Source organism: Hetaerina americana, unplaced genomic scaffold (genome assembly GCF_022747635.1).
Source record: "Hetaerina americana unplaced genomic scaffold, ioHetAmer1.1.p SCAF_14, whole genome shotgun sequence".
NCBI lineage: Eukaryota > Metazoa > Arthropoda > Insecta > Odonata > Calopterygidae > Hetaerina > Hetaerina americana.
Window position 1 is genome coordinate 836365 of NW_027286514.1, and position 15485 is coordinate 851849.

The window sequence follows — 15485 nt, forward strand, 5'->3', positions numbered from 1 at the left end:
ATTCCAAAGATCAAAACTCCATGAACCGTCACGGAATTGGCAGGACGACCAAATGTCGCAAACCAATCCACGCGATAGAGGATGAAGAACCGATTATTCGGATCGACAAAAACAATAAATTTAATTCTAAACGCGGAAATACGCCTAACCTTAATCGAGATTAATTCCGTCCCTAATGGGCCAAATCTAAATTTTACATTTCCCCGCCTATGTATTCGTGGTGTTTCTTGTCTTCTTTCTTCTTCGGATGTCTTGATACCTTTAAGAGAGCGGATTATGGCATACAAACATAAAAAGTAGCACATACAATAAGCAAAATAAACCGTTTCCTAATCATGGCTATTCTATACCCTAAAATACCATTTTTCATTGATCAATGTTTTTGTTACCATTGGGCATTTTGTTAACAGTGCACTGTTTTTTTTAAGGGTGAATTTTTTGTACCTTTATTGGTATACCTTTTTGACCCTTTATCCCACGGATCCGTGGATTTCTATATTAAAAGCACTTTGCTTTTTTACCATTGCTTAAATACTTTTCTTTACCGCTCATCTTTTTATTCCTTTTAGATGAAAGCAGTGTTATCACCGTTATACCTTAATTGGCCTTTCACTCATCAATTCCACAACAATGCATTGCAATGGAATGCATCTTTGCCATTCTTCTAAAATGGCAAGTCCGTTGCTCATAGGTACACATGCTAGCACAGAACGCATCCTGTTATGTGGCGTTTGAACTCCATTGGTTATTTCAATTAGTTTTTCTTGTGTCCTTTTTTTCTCATTAGAATCCATTTTTTTCGTCCTGCAACATATCAGAAAAAAATTTTTTAAGTTTATAGTTTTATTGATTTTACAGGTTTCTGATCCAATCAAAAATTGCAAAATACTATACAATGCTCATATCTTCTCCGTTTCGAAGTAGCATTCGATTATTTTCCGAGATTAATTTAAAATTTTACCATAAAAATAAGAGGTTAGCCGTTATATGTCCGAGTTGTAAATATCCACAAAGTGAGCACTTTTGAAGAGACCTTAAATAGTTAAGTTAGCAGTTTTGGCGATCGAAAAGAAAATGAAACTATCAGGTACGTTGCGTCTCCCAATCTGTTGCCCTATATCATACTATACAATTGTAAGTGACATGTAGATGATGTTTGATGGATGCCGTAAAAAACTGATATTCTTCATCTTAGATATGGATTGAGGGATCTTAATTGTATGGTAAATATGAGGTGCAATCTGAGTGCTTAATTTAAATTCATTGTGTAAAAATGTCAAATTGAGCCCAAAACTAGTAAAAGCTTTAGGGGAAAAAAACCCAAAACGTTCGTAGCGAAAAATTTTAGGAATAGGAGTAGTTCCCTCACGAATGCCCTCTGCGTGACGTATAATGAAAAAAAAAGGGTAGGCTTGATTGAACACTTAGGCTTGGCCCTCACTCACGGCCTCTCATGGATGAGACACTCATGCAAGTAAATAGGTGGACAGCCCAGCAAGTAATTGATATTATGAGAAGCCTTTCGGCGTAACACGACGAGGCAGCTCAATGGCAGGGTTAGGTGAAACAATTGAACCTCATTTATAACAAGGCGTCAGAATTTGAGATTGCAAAGTATGCATCATTGTGGATGATCCTATTGAATATGGGCCCAAGCTTTTTCAATATTTAAAAAAAAGGTCCATTTGATTAAGGACATGAAGGCAAAAAATAAAAATGCAAACTTAAATTTAAAGACCCCTAACGGGAATAAGTCACACTACAAACAAGAAAAATGCTGGACAAATCAGATTACAAACTTCGGCTTATCATTGACCACAACGCCGCCATCAATCATTGGCGTCAAAAACAAACTCGATCGACGCACCAAACTTATGACACGAATAAGGGCTTAAGTTTAAACATCGAAATCCCAAACGTTCCACGCGTTATTTATTATCAAACTGTGGAACTCCCAAAAGTTCAATTTCTCGCAGTGGCTCGATACAGAGTATATACTACCTTGATACAAAAGTTCCCGGAATAACCACCGTGTGGCGCTCCCATCGTTCCGATTTGAGTTCTGTTTTTTTTGTTAAATTGGTGCATCTGTTGTTGATATTCCCTTTAAATCTTAGTGTCATAACTTGACATTTGCAAAAGTTACGTAGCCAAGAGTACATCTATCTCTGTGTGTGTTGGCGATTTTTTACAATTGCAGAAATGGATTTAAATTTGCAACAACGAACTTGTATTAAATTTTGCGTAAAAAACGGATTTAGTGGCGCACGGACGTTGGAAATGTTGGAAAAGTGTTTCGGCAACGATTCTCTAAAAAAAACGGTCGTTTACCAGTGGCACGAGCGGTTCAGAAGTGGTCGTGAGTCAATCGAAGATGATGAACGCAGTGGCAGACCATCGACATCGAAAGTCGGTGAAAGTAAAAGAAATGTTGGTCAATAACCGCAAATTAACCATCAGAGAAATAGCGGAGGACTTGAACATTGCCTATGGATCCGCCCAAGACATTGTGGTTAATGATTTGGGTTTCCGTCGTGTAGCAGCAAAGTACTTCAATTTCATGCAAAAAAGAGACCGTGTTGACGTCGCAAAAGACATGATTTGCGAGGCTGAATCCGATCCCACATTCATCAAAAGGATCATTACTGGAGACGAGACGTGGGTTTATGAGTACGACACGCAATCCAGACATCAGGCAAGTGAATGGCGTTCACCAAATGAGCCGAGACCAAAAAAACCACGTCGTTTTCAGTCAAAAAAGAAGGCAATGCTGACGGTTTTCATGGATTACAACGGTGTAGTGCATCATGAATTTTTGCCAGAAGGCCAGACAGTAAACAAAGAGTATTATTTGGGCGTTATGAGACGTTTGCGTGAAGCAATTCGCCGAAAGAGACCAGAAATGTGGGCAGAAAACTCGTGGATTTTGCACCATGATAACGCACCGTCGCACAGTGCTATCATTATTCGTAATTTTTTGACGAAAAATGCAACAAATACCATCCAACAGCCACCGAATTCACCTGATTTGGCTCCCTGTGACTTCTTCCTGTTCAATCGAGTTAAAAAACCATTACTGGGAACGTGTTTTAGCAGCCGAGAGGAAGTAATGGAAAAATCGCAGGAAGCACTGATGGACATACCGAAAACCGAATATAAAAAATGTTTCGAGGATTGGATCAAGCGCTGGCATAAGTGTGTTGCAGTCGATGGGGATTACTTTGAAGGGGACAATATAGATTTAGATGAATAAACTTGTATTTTTAATTTTCTGAATAAATTCCGGGAACTTTTTGATTAAGGTAGTATATGTTCGCAGGTGGATCCACAGATACATCTGGCATCAAAAACCATTGAATTTTCCTTGTTAATTTTCAACACGTAAATCACCCTCATTATGAGATTACTTCACCCTTCGACTTTGAGAAACTATTCCATAGCGTCCGTATTTCCATCGCTCTTGATTACTTAGTCGATTGGGTAGGAATCAAGCAGCTGACTCATGTCGTTATCGAGGAATACATCACCCTCGCAAAAATGCGCAGTGGCTCAACATACTTCAAGGTCAACAAAAAAGTGTCAACTTACGGTACAGCGATGAGGGATTCCTTCATCGCCAATGTTTTATTCCAGGAATTGAAAAACGAATGTCCGGCCTTTTTCAATTATTTCCTTTAGGAAAAGAGGAAAAGTGATTTCCATAAATGTATATTAATACGTTTCTCCATTCGTCACAGAATTAGAACACGAATCTTAAAGCCGAAGTAAAAAGATGTGATGGTTGAATTATAGACAAACTGTTCACAGCCGTAAGAAAAAGTTTCAAAAAAACAATTTACTCTCATACAATTGAACAAGACAGCAAAGAAACAATTAATTACCTATTCTTTTAAACCTGAGATTACAAAAGGATTTTATAATGTGTATTTACAAAATTAGACGCTTATATCAGATTCCGAAACCAAAACGGAATTCAAAACTTATCAGGAAAGCCGAAAAACTGCAAAAACCGACTCTAATGCGCCAAACAAATTTGACGACAATCATTTCAAGGAATCACTTTAAGGAAGAAAAATTTCTGGGAGATGTATTAGGTAGGGGGAGAGTAAAGATTGGGCGAGGAAGAGAGGGAAGCTTAAATATGGCCTTCCATGGCAGAGGTCAATCCGACGTGGACGTCTTTAACACCGATCAATGTATGCATTGAAAATATATTCACAAATAAAATATTTTAAGATAATACAAAAATGTCTCAACTTACAATTATTCCTATTCGCAGGATTCTCCGAAGTTCCATTCCCTAGGGAACCTTATTGCATTCCTTCACTTCCAGATATTTCCCTCTCTCACTCGCACACACAGCAGTGTCAATCCATGAAAACTTCATCCACACACACATACACAGACCCTGAAAAAGATTTTAAAAAGTTAGATAAAATAAAAACACTCCAGAATGCGCGTGACAAAGTTGACCATTTTGATAATATAATTTTATTTCAAAAAAATGCTGAACCTCTCATTTTTACGTTGAACGTTAAACCTGGTTTTTTGCAATAAAAACTATATCCAGTTACGTTTTCAATTAAAATAATTTTAAATTAAAGGGTATAGAGGAGGAAATTTCGTAATGTGTCGTTTGCCTAAAATTAGTCGCTTAAAGTGAAGCTACGAGTGTTCGAAACATGGAATTCGACGATACTAATTGAGCAATTTTCCCTTAGAGTTATTTGAACCCCGGTCTGAGGCAGAGAGAGAGACTCATAGTAAAATAGGGCGCACCTCTTAGACCTTAAAAACCTTGACTTTTCTCTTGGAACGCGTACGCTCAATTAATTTGAATCTGCACCGCTTTCTTTCGACAGACTTACACACGAATTGGATTCCAGTTCTTTTAAAAATTAATTAATAATTTGGAATAACCTTTCAATGAGTATGGAAGCATAATGCAATGAGATGTGACAAGTACATCTATGGAAAACAGTACCGACTTTCAACAATCTCGAGTGGAAGAAGCGCAAATGCAGCGGGCCAACTGCAGATGACTGAATGCCATAAAATACTTGGTTAAAGTGAATTTAGGAGTAAAAAATAGACAGATTTTTGTTCCCTGGCGTCAAAAGAAGAAATCCACAATCTCAGTGAAGGAAATTCGTAACGACTCATTTAATCGCGTGCCACGATCTCTCCGTCTTCTCGGAATTAATTATATTTTGAAATCAATCGGAATGGCTCTATTTCCCGTTTCATTGTAAATTATGATGTAATTACACTTCCCGCTGGTAAACATCGAACTGATAAGTTCATAGCAATCGCACGGAAAATCAGTCGACACTTGTGTTCCATAATTACGAGGGAATTGACATATCTATCTCTGTCACAGTAATAATTAAATAATTACCTCGAACCCAACGAAATGCACCATTTTTCACAAGCACGAGTTATTACATGAAACAACCAATAATAATGAAAAAAGGCGCGAATATCAGACAAGTAATCACTCACCTCCGTCCAGCACGACGACACATGACCAACTGAACGGATTAGTTAATCGAAGGAATAGCAGGGGGCCAAAACCGTTGGATGACGTCATGCTTGAAATTTGAAAATGGTCCGTTAAGTTAGAGTATTTAAAGTAAAATAAATATACATAACAATTTCCTTTTAAATGTTGGTAATGTAATTTTAAAACAATTTTCTCTTCCTTAATTATTATTTTTTTAATTCATTTTCATTTTTTTAGTATTTTAAGTAACAACCCTAGTATGAACTATTACCACAAGATGGCGCAAAGGGAAATAGATAACCATTTGCACATGCAATCTCAGGACGTTGATTACGACACGGCGAAGGGGCGTAATTGCACAAAGACACGTACCTGAGAAATATCGGATTACATATTAGTTTCGCGGTCCATCCTTCACTTCTACCGGCAATAATGCTTACTGTCCTCTCTCCTAAGAAGAAGCATTATTATTATTTCCTCTTGAAATCATCTCGGTTGTTTAATATTTTGCAGAGATCATGCACATTACAATAAGGCGATCCACCTCGGTTTAAAACACAATCACATGGAATTCGGAACTGCCTCTTGGCGGGGCCCATCGTCGCAATGTGGATGTTATGAAATATTTTGATTGAATATAGACTGATATTTTGAAGGGCACTTTATGTTTAAATATCACTCTTTTCCATGATCGAACCAATCGTCTCCAAGTAATAATATGACATCGTCCCATGCCAGCTTTCAATCACTGCCCGTCTACGATTTGCATTCACACCGACCACTGTTAAATTTAACATTATATCGGATAATATTGTTACGGTTAATCCGGGGAAAAGGCGAAAATATTAACAAAGCACTGCTTGACAGACGTTCCTTCGAATAACAAGAGCAGGACCGTAGAGACCCTTCCAGCTGAAATTCGTGGGAGTGACTAAACGGACACTTAACATTGAACGAAGCAGGTCAAAATTCTCTCGCTCTTAGCACATAGTTTGAGTTGTAAACGGGTAAATGTCGCCATTTTACCGACACGATTTTAAGGAAACTTGGGCGCAGTAGAATTTCCTGAAAGACGTAATTTTCCCTTGCCAGCCTGAAATGTGTTCAACGGGACCTGAATAAATGCTCTTTTGGTGACTGCGAACACCTTAATTAAAACTGTTTTCTCATGGGTGCGTTCGTATGCTCTCGTGCATGTTAATGCTTGCTTGTTTTTCGTCCCTGGTGTTATCTATGTTTTTAATGCGAGAAGTACATTGGGTAATTTGTGTTTCATGAGGGGGGGAAGAAATCTATAGCGCACAGTACTTAGAGCACAAAGGTGAGTTGCTTAAAGCACAATCTGGCCTCTTGTTATTTCAATGAACTTGAAAGAAATAAAACCATAAAATATCCTAAACATGGTGTTTGGAAGTGCCTTGACGTTTGTAATTATACCCATATCAGTTTTCTGAGTGATGCGCGCGGGATGATATACTTGGAAAATTGTCAAGCTAAGAAAGTGCCTTTGCCGCAGAAGAAGGGAGGGAAACAACTGAGAATAAAGTCCCAAGAAAAGAGGCAATTGAATTGGCTTGACATTCCGAGAATGGAAGGATGCATGCATTCACCCGAGAAGACGAGGACGGGAGATAGACGGAAACATCAGCTTGTTATGATTTTTCAAAGAGAGACCTTCGCACGCTCTTCTCTCAATCAATGCAGTACACCCTTGACCTTGTATAATGATTGGACTCCGTTAAGTGTTTTAATGGAAGGAGGCGGTCACTTTCCTGGTCGTAATTATGTATCGTACACATCGGTGTTATTTCATGAAAGTAAGCCCACTTACTGGTACCAGGGTGTCTATCGTTATTTGAAGTAAGGAATTCCGGCACCGGTATTATTTTTACGCCCGTATTTCAATATTCCCTGAGATACCACCGCTGCCAAATCATCCATTTGTCCCTAAAGAAGCGAATTTCCTCATTTGTCACTCATCCCCCCGCAAAATAGTTATTACTGCATTATAACCCATACATGATGTCTACTACACAATAATTTATTTTTCACTATCATAAAAATCGTTCTTGCATTTCACTCCTTCGATCTTACCTTATTAATTTCACGTTCTCATTTGGTTATTTAAAGTCGATCGGCTCATTTTCTGGTACTGCTCATGTGTACTTTAGAATGCATTGCCTTTATTGGTTATAACCTAGGGATTGGGCTTTTCTCGATTGTTAACATTATGCTGTTGGTTGTATAACCTATTAAACATACTTAGTTTATCCATACTAATTACACTGTGTGTACTTTTCCGCAAATTATGATTTTCGTTCGTTTTTTTTCATTTATTTTAATAAATTCTTTTTCAAGTTGTCCGAGTTAATCTGAAGTTCTCCTTAAGATGAAGCCACTGAACCGCTCAAGGTCTTTTTACTCGTATTTTAAACGAAAGGCATGTCTCTTTCCTTTCCTCAGGACTCTTCCAATTTTTAGTTCTATCATTTCATCTGCGCGGGTGCCACACTTCGTGAATACAAAACATATATTGCCCTCCTTTGTCGAACTCAAAATAATACCCTAGGCACAAAATGCATCCTCAATATCTTTTATCCCCTTTATCGAATCATGTAAATGCAAAACAGGGTTTCAGTAAGCCATAAAACTGAGGAAAGTTTCACTTTAGCGTAAGCCAGCATAAAATAAGAGACACAGTTTAGGATACGAGGGAATTAATATTCAAAGGATGCATTCAAATGGGTGAGGTAGTAACAGTTAGACGAGGGTAATTGAAGGCCCGCCCCTTTTCTAATCCCGAGATAAGCCCATTTGACTCCCACCCACACTTGCCCCATTCAATCGCGGAATTTCATTTCAGGTCGCCCAGTAACAGCAACGAAGGAGGACCACCGCGCCCCTACCCCCTCTCTCCCCCCACCCACCATATTTGCCTCCTCTACCTCTGTTTGGCTGGTAGTATTTCACGGTTTAATGGACGCATTCACAGTTTTAATTTTAATCGCCATGAGATGCATTTCTCGCCCAGGGAAGAAATCCATTCCCTACGTTATTTGTGAAAGTTTAACGCCGCGTGCTCAGGGCCTCCTTTCGGTTTCCGATGAAACTGCTCATATCATCGAAGGTATCAAACCGGTGCCCCCGTTCCTGGACTGAAGGGCCTGAGTGGTCGCGCGAAGAAAGTCGTAATACAGTATGCACGGAAAATACCATGGATTGTCATTTTTGACCTAAATTATAATTTAATTTTCGTTGCCGCATAGTAATTCATTAATATGCTACATGTCTTATTGTTTAATAAGTTCTCATGTTCGTCTTCAGAAGAAAATTGTCCCGTCATCACGACCGATCTGAGGGCAGGAAAGAACATCGTGGTTGGACGCTGGGTCGGTTGTACCTTGCAGAACGAAATGTAACTGATCATACGTACTATTATTTTGTTCTTATTTTTTAAAATTCATCGTAAAATAACCATGAATATAATATTCCTTACTAGAAACATAGATCATTTTTTCATTTAGAGATATTTTGGAATATGAATTTTTTTCAATTTGTTTACATTTTGCATATTTAATTATAGGCCATACTGCAGAGATACATCGGAAGATGAAAAACGGGCTTAAAGTCTATTGGGAGTCGGCCTTCGCGAATGAAATTAACGAAGATATTGAAATTGCAAACCAAATAAGGAGTTAACTTAAAGTAGGGGTCAATCTTAGCAGAACTCTCAAGGAGGCAGTAATAATAAATTGAAGCGGCAATGAGGAAGACATTCATTGGTAGTGATGCAAACCATAAATTTTGATCCTGATAATAAAAGCGAAAGTTTTGAACTCTAGAATTTGATTAATTCCTTCCTCGTTATATTCCTTAAATGTCAACTTATACTTTTATGGCAACCGTAGAGTTCTACACCGAAACAGTAGAGATCTCTCTATGGGATGGCACTTGCATTTGTTCAAAATAGGTTCCTGAATTCCCAGAGTCAACATGGGAGTGTTGTTTAACCATGGAACTTGCTGAATGGAATCCATAAATCAATCTGATGTTAGCATTCGGAGCTTGCAAAAATAAAAATTGGAAAGATGTACTTCTACCTCTCTTATATGACAGAGAGAATTTTCATTTATCTTAAAATTAACCAACTTGGATAGTACCTAGGTTATTTTCTTTAGCTCATTTCTTTTATTTCTAGCTATTACTGGGACGATTTATCGTAATAACGTAAGATTTAATAATAGGTGCTTATCTTTGCCCTTTGAAAGAAATTACTACTATCATTTATCAATTATACAAAATAACTCTGGAATGATTAATAGCAAAGCTGATCGATATAACTATAGCAGTGAACCTTATTTAAAATGAGTACGTTTTGACAAACTTACCCTACTTGTTCACTTTTATATTCGACTGAGACGAATATGGACTTTGAAGATGGCCTTGAAATATGTAAGCTGTTGGTAAATACCAATATTATAAACACTTCGAAAGCTCTTCCCTACGTTAGTATTAAGATAGATGGCCTTTGAAGTATTTAAGTTGTAGGCAAAAAACAAATACATAAACACCTCACTCACTCTTCCCGTCGTTAGTGTTCCGAAAATTCTTATGAAAACCATGGAAACCAACAATGAGAGAAAACATATTCATTTCGCGTCATTCTCCAACCTTCTACAATGGTCCTTTAGTCTTAAGCCCTAAGTTCTAAGTTGAGTTAATTCATCAATTCGGGGTTAAACACTTCTAATTCGGCAGAAATAAGTATATTTCACCCAGACGGACTGAAATTCACCTCTTCAGCGATTATTAATCGATCAAATGCCATTTGAAAATGCAACATTTCAGGAACAAGACTAATCTCGGGACCATAGACCCGTATTAAAACGGTATAAATTAACATAAGAAACAAGCACGCATAAAAACATTGGATGAAAAATGACGTTTTCACTTCATTGCATTTGAAAAATAATAAAATTAGACTAGGAATCTATGATTTAGCTATACTACGTCCATATCATAAAGATTCTGTAAAAGGTCTTCACAGAAAGTTATATGGTACGGACGCAGTAGAAAGTCATTGCCAAATGGTTGGTATTTATTGCAAGTATTTGGACCGGAAGTATTTCAGCTACATAGCTTCATTTTCTCTGCTTGAAAGAGTGACCACGACGAGAGGAAAACTTATAAATTATTCTCTTGATAAACTTCAAAATATATTTTTTTAATGCCGCCTTTTCTGTCACGACGTGGAGTTGCACACCCGAACGACTGAAGAGAGCGGAACGTCCAACCTTGTCCACTGTCTTGACGCGGGCTCACCGACGATTGCTTACATCGTTAGCAACAGGGCAGTTATGTAACGGTTTGCGAAGGACGGAGATGGGAACCCAAGCAACCATACATTGATTCATGGTACTCTTTAAACCACCGAAAGGGTGCATGGCAAGGGCATCACATGCTTGACATCTTTTGTCGCAAGCTAGTACGAAGATAAACCTAGGAATAGTCTACCAAGCAAAGAAAACACAAGAATTTTGGATAAAAATAAAAACGCCTCATTGCTCTATACGCGCCTCTTTCCCTGCGGTATTCAATATGTGTGATAATCTTTTTATAATAAGAACTTTCTTGCTCCTCAAAATAGGTATTAACTGCCGACATCACTTCTTCGCGGTTGGAAAATCTTTGAACACCGAGCCAATTTTAAAATTTGCGGAGAGAAAATAATCCAATGGGACTAAATCTAGCGAATAGGGTCCATAAGTTAGCAATTAAAACTTTAATTCATGAATTTTGGCCATTGCAATTACGGAATTGTGAGCTGGAATATTGCCTTGATGAAAGAACACTTTCTTTTTAGCCAGTGGCGGAGGGCTCTGACGAAGACGGTAGTGCCTCGATCGTCTGACGCATTCCCGGCAAATGGTTTCGCCGGACACGAAGAGCCTCGGTCTTTTGCGAACGCAATGGGGTAGTCCAAAGGGTACAAGATTTGTCTACTGGCCAGATTAGCCCAGTTTTAAATTTGGTCGATAGTGTTGATAGCTGAAATGGTGCTATTTGCTAGGCCCCAGATCTATCCAGGAAAAAAACGTGTGAAGCTGGGAAAGCACCTGATGCTCATACATGTAGCTGTTTTTGAAACGCACTGCAGGACAATATCTATAGCTTGCCCTGAAACCAAATTGACCACTGTATTTTTTACTATTTATTTTATTATGCAACTATTTCAGAGTATAGAAAGCATTGACCGGGATTCAAACCCGGATCCTTAGATGTGCTTTAGTCGGTTAAGCTACCCCTTGCACTACGAGATTTTATGATTTTTATGCTCCGAAATTTTTGTACTGCAATGCACATTTAGCGGACGTCTCCGTTAAAAGTTACTGTTTTTGCATCTCCCGTAGTTTCTTGGAATTTTCCTTTTATGCTTATGCTAGATATGCAATGGTTCAATGGGTCAAAACACATTTTATTTTAAGTGGAACAAATGAAAGACTGGTTTCTCGGATAGGAAATTAATGACTTCCTCCTTGGATATCGTACGTATTAAGGTGTCTGAATTGCTTAATATCAAATGAAGATGAGCTTTTTATTAGATAATTATTAATGAAAAGAATGAATAAACTCAATGAATTTTCGTATGCCTAAGAAGTGCATGTACGTAACTTTTTTATTAAAAAGAAGATTTTCTCTGTAGCAGAAGTTCCAGCACACCGATTAGAATGCCCCTTTAACAGCATCATCTTAGGAGTGGGTCCAAGGAAATGCAGATGTTCAATGGGGAATGCATGTGAGATGCATAGTGACGATAGCATTTAAAGTATTGGATTTTATTATGAGAGCATTAACAAAATGCAAAACGGACAAAATAGTGTTCGCATATACATATACATTTTTTTTTATCCGAACGACCTCCGATAATCAGATTAAAGCATTATCTAATTCTAATGTGCTAATACACTACATTTTTCTAATAGAACAGTTGGCCAAATCTACATTCCCAATGTGAGTGTGGTTCGTGAATAATAATAGAGCCAAGACAAAAAAAATTGAGAATTCAATCGGCAAGAACGGTAGATATCCAAGATTTCAGCCCCTCATAATTACTCTGAAAAGCCAGTGTTAGATATTTAATTTTGAGATCAAGTCACCTCAAATGAGGTGGACAAGATGAAACAGATAAGCTCAATCTAGATTGAAATTAATGCGGTAGTCATTTGAATGAGGAATCTCAAGAGATTTTGCACCATGATCCTGCATCATATTGAAAGGAAACAGAAAAATAAAAAAATATTCCATCGGCAAATGCAATTCTTCAGATACGCTGGTGATAGAGATAATAGAGAGGACAGAGAAAGAATTACATTGCTTCAACTCTTTTTAAACTTGAGAGGAAGTCAAATTTCCATTTCTTTTAAATTTAATAACGAAACAAAACTTTTCTTTCGGCCATTTTCATAATAGATAAGATTAGTAAGGAGAAGGTTAAGAAATAATTCATTTTTATTGTTGAATGTTATTATCTGTGTCAGAATACCCTTTCGCACACCGTAGCTGTGACTTGGGGAATACCATGGAGAAAAAATAGAATTAACAATAGAATATTAAGGTAATAGTCATAAGTAGGATACGAGTTGCCCATCCCCCCTTTTACTAGGGTTGCATGGATCTCGGTCAAAATTGATACAGTTGTCTTTGGATAGATTTCTTCGGTGGATTTTTGTTGGGGAGGGGAGATATAATACCCTCAGATAAGTGGATGAAATGGCAGTTTGAGACGGAGGAATAGTTTCAGAAAATGACCCAAACGATAAAATGCTAACAAAAGCATGCTGGGGTGGAAATTACCCAGTACGAATCGAATTCGATAAAAAAATTCGAATAACGAGCATTTATTTTAAAATACTGTTGGATACTTCTTGAATTGATCATTTTTATACATTTGCATAAGTTCTTAAAAAGCGATCTAACGCATGAATGGATTGGTTTGAAAGAAATTTGAAATACGTCTGTTATCGCGTAGGAAAGATTTGTAAATGATCCAATGGTGATAAGAAATGGAAAGTGCCATGAATAGTGAGGGCATATAAGGAAGATTAAGTCAAACTGGGTAGGTTACACCACGCGGGACTAATGGTGGGGGATGACAGCAGAAGAGAATAATAGGGAGAGGATGGAAGAGTATAGACACTGAAATAATGGAACTCGAAATAGAATAAAAGCCAAAAGAGTTCAGCGGTTGGTAAAAAAAATCCATTTAAACCTATCCAATAAATTGTACATGATTTTTAAATGTAATTTTCTGAAAGCCTTTTAATATTTTAATTAATCTTCAAAGTTACTATCAATCCTACTACATTGCACTGTTACACTAGTGATTGATAGTTGCAGTCCTTTTCCATTGAGGTCAATAGTGCGAAGTAGCTGCCCGGCGGACGCAATAAGGTCAACATTTTCTCGTCCCACCCGACGGAAAGCTAATCCCCTTGGAGTGCTCGGGTTTTTTTGTGAGTAGGTATCACCTTGCATCGTTACTGCAGTTTCGTGCTGTGTGAAGAGTTCTCTTCTGGAGGTGTGAGGTTCAGTATTCGTACGGTACAAGTATCCTACTTAGGAATGCTGGCAGTGTAATATTCTTAGGATGCTGATAATTATTCTTACCCATTAATACATATCCTCTACACATGAAAAACCGAAGATGGAAGACTGTAGTTTATGTCAGGTTGTTGACTTTATTGAAACACTCCTCATACAAATTTGAGAGCACATGTCAAAATTCTGGATTCGGTGATTACAATCCCTCATAACACATATTGTATGTATTGGTTCTGGCCTGGAATCCTATCTTTTTCATTTCAGAGATGTCCTCGGTTCCCCATATTTTCATAATACTTGCTATTTCAAGTGACTCTCATGCCTGCAGCATTGCGCCCTTTTCCATTTTATTGTTTCGTGTAATCCGTAGCTTGGAGTTAATCAATCGTGAACTGTTACGTAGCTTTCGTGTTATCAACAATATAAGCCGATGAGTCATTACTGGTGCTTCTGTTCTAACATAGTTGGGCAATGGTGGTCGTTATGTATACTGTGGACGTTTGGGTATGTAATTTCAAGTTATATAAGGAAATTAGTTATTTTAAAAGTTGATCAAGATAAGGAGATAATTTTTCTGCCACTGGTATCCCACTTAATACAAGAATTTACTATTGTCCTAAGCAGTTAAATTACCTTGACGTCAACACGTCGAATATTCTTAATAATTTTCTCATTGTCCGTCTTCAGTTACTTGATGCTGTCCCAAATTTGGTCTTCAGCCCTGAATCTTCTCTGGTGGCTTAAGTCTAGCGAATGGTGCAAATCCAAAAGGCACTTGATTTGGTTGATAGATCTCGATATCGGTGTATATTGTAATAATCAGAACTTTATTTCCTTTTTTTCGCCATTTGCCTTGTTGATGGTGTCCATCCACTCCTCCAACAACTGAAGGTGTTCTTGGACGTTGTCTTCTTCAGTGTCGGGGAAGAAATAATGGTGAAGGGGTATCCTTCTACGCTAGTGGACGTTAGAAAAAATCAACACTCGAGCGTTAAACTCAACGGGTTTATTAACGAAACGGATGTACAGAGGGCGATCGTACTGCTTGCTTCTTCATTCGCGGCAGACTGCTCTCTCGCCCGACGTCCACCTTTTTCCGTCGTACCGACGCCGTGTCCCCCTGGTGGTACTTTCCGGAACTTGGAACAAATAAATTCCGCCGTGCGTTCCGTCTGCTCTCCTTGCGCCGCCACAATGGGATGCAATGGCGGTATCGTCGGCGTAGAGTTATGATTGGGTTTTACGATGGGATGGGAAATCGTTTAAATTCATTTGAAATGGGTTGGGGATAGAACAGCACCTTGGGGGATGCCAGCAAGGATTTTTCTCGCTTTGGAGTTGTTTCAATTTACGAAGACAAAGAAGGTTCTTTTCGAGAGGA

The 15485-nt window shown here is 38.0% G+C and overlaps 1 long non-coding RNA gene across 1 annotated transcript; it reads right to left on the reverse strand.

Annotated features, from left to right (window-relative positions):
* Positions 1-591: 591 nt before the first annotated feature.
* LOC139686453 (uncharacterized) lies at positions 592-4360 on the reverse strand. The gene is made up of 3 exons (XR_011700378.1): positions 4262-4360; positions 3589-3672; positions 592-804 (listed from the first exon to the last, which is right to left on the reverse strand). It is a non-coding gene; the product is annotated as an uncharacterized lncRNA (long non-coding RNA).
* Positions 4361-15485: the final 11125 nt, after the last annotated feature.